This window comes from Mandrillus leucophaeus, unplaced genomic scaffold (genome assembly GCF_000951045.1).
Source record: "Mandrillus leucophaeus isolate KB7577 unplaced genomic scaffold, Mleu.le_1.0 Scaffold576, whole genome shotgun sequence".
Lineage (NCBI taxonomy): Eukaryota > Metazoa > Chordata > Mammalia > Primates > Cercopithecidae > Mandrillus > Mandrillus leucophaeus.
In genome coordinates, this window is record NW_012106208.1 from 906,837 (window position 1) to 910,833 (window position 3,997).

At 44.4% G+C, this 3,997-nt stretch overlaps 1 pseudogene; it reads right to left on the minus strand.

Annotated features, from left to right (window-relative positions):
- Positions 1–394: 394 nt before the first annotated feature.
- Positions 395–3,997, minus strand: part of LOC105552832 — a 7,804-nt pseudogene continuing 4,201 nt past the window's right edge.

A 3,997-nucleotide genomic window follows, 5' to 3' on the forward strand; every position in this document is an offset into this window, starting at 1 on the left:
TCTGATGACCACATATAGGACTATTTCAGCTGCCACGAGAAATCCCAGAAGGGTTATTGTTTTGTATTATTTATATATACTATACCTTTTTAAAAAAATAAAAGTAAATGTAACACATAAACTAAATTCAGGATTGATCCCAACCTTCTAGAGCCAGCTTCTCTGGGGTCAGGGAAGAAACAGTTGTCACATCACCATGCAGGTTACATTCATCTTCCACTGGAATGACTGGAGTCCCCAGGCAGTGGCTTAACTACCTAAGAGCACAGGACTAGCTCCTGGGGGCAGACAGGCTGTCTTGCTTCATTGGTCATGGCTTAGCATGGTTCCTCCCCACAAGTCCTTAGTAAACAAAGCACTTGTAAAAACCCAGGTCACTACCTTTAGACTCTCTTGGAACAGAGGAGCTTTTCCACAGCTTGGGCTGAGAACCCGTGCCCTAGAAGTGCTGTTCTGACTAGATTGTATGAAGGGAGTGGGTGCAGGAGACAAAATGGCTAAAATGAAAATGGGAGCCACTGGTCCCCATCTGCAATTACAGCTCAAGATGCCTACAGATGTGGTCAGTGTGACATGTGCAGGAGGGAGGGGCAGAGCGATGCGATGGGCAGGGAGGGTGCCCCTGGGGACAGTAGCCTGCCTGCTGGCCTTTACTTCTTGGCCTTGCCCTGGTCAGCCATAGCTTCCATGGCTTTACGCATGGTCTCTTCATTACCCAGGAACTGCAGGCGCTTGATGGACTTCAAGTTCTTGTCCAATTCATAGACAATGGAAATACCAGTGGGCAGGTTCAGCTCCATGATAGCCTCTTCAGAGAGGCCCTCCAGATGCTTGACAATGCCCTGGGGGCTGTTGGCATGGGCTGCAATTGGTACCTGTTTCCCCTCCTTGATTTGGGGAACTATTTCTTCATTCCAAAAGCGCAGAGCCCTGGCAATAGTGTCCTTCAGACTTTCACAGGAGGGTAGCTGATCTTCAGTGAGGTCTGCAAACCTGTGATTCTTACTGATGTTGTAGAAAGGATGGTTGGGCTCCATCAGAGGTGGTGGGACATCATAGGAGTGCCTCCAGATCTTCGTCTGGGCCTCACCATACTTTGCAGCAGTTCCTGCTTTATTGAGATCCGTCAGACACCCATAGTGCCGCTCATTGAGGCACCAATTCTCACTACTGGCAGCCACATCTGATCAATGACATCTAGCACTGTCCAGAGGGTCTGAATCACTCTCTTCTGCACTGAGGTGAAGCAGATGTCAAACTCAGCCGGCTTCTCACAGCGCCTGCCTGTTGCACTTCACCTCCTCATGGCCCGCTGGGCTCAGGTCGGTGTTGTACCAGCCGCTGAAGTGGTTTTCCAGATTCCATACACTCTCGTGTGCTGGATCAGCACCAATTTGTAGGCAGCCTTGGCGGCAGGCTGGGGATGCGACACCGATGGGGGTTTGCGGATTCTGGAGGCACATTTGTCTTTTTAAATGTTTGATTACTTTTAGTCTTTCTCCCTTTTCTTTCCACTCTTCTTTTCACTCTTTGTCCCTTTCTTCTTTTATCTCTTCCTTAGTCATTGCATATTCTCTGCTACCCTTACTGTGGTGTGCAAGGGACCCTCATAGATGTCATTTCACCTACCAGAGAATGTGCAGAGAAAAGGTTTTGGAGCTTTGTCTTGGATGAAATGTAACCATTTGTGATTCATAGCTGACTTAGTACTGCACATAAAATTCTACTGTTGCAGTGAACCCAATTTTGGTGCTACCGAATAATGAGGAGCTTAGATGATTGAAAATGGCAAGCTCATTAGGTTGTAGCCTAACAAATGCCTGGTGGTACATGTGTGTGAGTGTGTGGGTGTTTCTAGTGCCTGTTGGTGAGTAACCATGCTACTCTTGGCAGTAGAAATGTGAGCAAAATCAAGTAGTACTGATTTAGCCAATTTTCTCTTCTCTTCCTCCATAAGGGAATGGAAATGTACTACTCAGTAGATCAGTTCTTTCTCAGGCTGGTAACATTACAGAATCCCTGCTGAAATGCAAGCTGGGCTGGTGGAAATCAGATTTCCACATCCTTTTAGAAGCGTTGTTTGTCAAGGTAAATCCCATACATTTTAAAAGCGTGACTTCCTAGGGCTAGATGGGAAAATAAGAAGCTTTGAACCTATCACCAGAATCAATTGTACAGATGTCTTCATTTCCTTGGATACTAACTCTCATAGGAAGATCTGTCTCCTCTTTTCTGCTAGTCTTTCATGTTCTAATCAAGAGTATGAATCTGCAGGTCAGTGGCTGAGTAGCTTGGGCTGAGCACAGAATAGTGTTTTTGTAGTTCTCACCAGCCTTGTTTATGCTTAGATTAGGCTCATTGGTAGCTCAGACCTTGTAGCCCTGCTGATATTTAGCAGAGTCCTGCATATATTCTTCTGTAATGTAAGACTAATGTTTCGAAAACTGAGAGTTGGCCCTGTCTCTACAAATTAAAAAAATTATTACTTAAAAAATTATACATAGATGTATGCCTGCTCACCAGCCAGGCATGGTGGTGCATGCCTGTGGTCCCAGCAACTTTGGAGGCTAAATCTGAAAAATTGAGGCTGCAGTGAGCCGTGATCATGCCACTGCACTCCTGCCTGAGCAGCAGAGCAATACCCTGTCTCAAAAACAAAGAAACAAGAAAAGCAACAGAGTTGGGAGGAGAGTGAGTCTTTGAGCCTCCCTGTCATCTTTCCTCAAAATGCTTTTAGTTGGCTGGGCACAGTGGCTCATGCCTATAATCCCAGCACTTTGGGAGGCCAAGGCAGGCAGATCACCTGAGGTAAGGAGTTCGAGACTAGCCTGGCCGACATGGTGAAACCCTGCCTCTACTAAAAATACAAAAATTAGCCGGGTGTGGTGGCAGGCGCCTGTAATCCCAGGTACTTGGGAGGCTGAGGCAGGAGAATCGCTTGAACCCAGGAGGCGGAGGTTGCAGTAAACCGAGATTGCACCACTACACTCCAGCCTAGGGTAGAAGAGTGAGACTTCGTCTCAAAAAAAAAAAAAAAAAAAGAAAAAAAGAAAAAAATTGCTTTTAGTTGCTCTATTCTTATTCCTCCCTTCAAGCATCTGATCATCTTATAGTCAGTAACTTACCAGCTCTCCTTATGAGTTAGCCAATGTAGGAAATCTAGGAAGCAAACCTAGGCTTGGGGTGGGGAGATTTGGAGGCATCTAGACCATCAGTTCTTGAACATGCTCATTTAATTGGGTCAAAAGACCCCCAAGATATACCTACCCGAAATTCACTTCTGGTGGGGGAATAATTTGGTGAAATAAAAAATGAAAGAGGAACAAAATAACAACCCAAAATGGCAACATCATAGCATGTTTAATGAACAAAATGATTAAAAATAGAAAAACAAGCCTGGCATGCTGGCAAGTGCCTATAGTCCAAGTACTTGGGAGGCTGAGATGGAGGATCACTTGAGCCCAGTAGTTCAAGGGTGCAGTGAGCTATGATTTCACCACTGCACTCCAGCCTGGGTGACAGAGCAAGACCCAATCTCTAAAAAATATAAAAATTAAAAAAATTTAAAAATAGAAAAACATTACACTTTAACATACTAAAAAAAAAAAAAAGGTTGAATATCGTGGGAATTCCAGCAACCTGTGTTTTCACATGTGCAGCAAGAAATTTGCCTCGTTGCCAAACTTTCTGTGAAGAGCAAAATTTTCAATATTTGGCACTACTGCGCTTTTTTTGTGAGTATAAAATTTTAATTACCATTAATAATGAACAAAGGAAGCTATTAAGGACTTAGTCATATGTAAAAACGAAAGTCCTTGGGCTGGCATTTGCTGTAAGAATTAAAGAACTTGGATTTTAAAATCTCTTCTTGGTTCATCCAGAAGACTAATGGGCCATCCTGTGCTTGGAGGCACTATGGCCTAGATGGCTATGACAGTCTTGTTTCGGGGCCTTCTCTGCTCTTCTCTTCTCTCTCTCTCTCTCTTTTTTTTTTTTT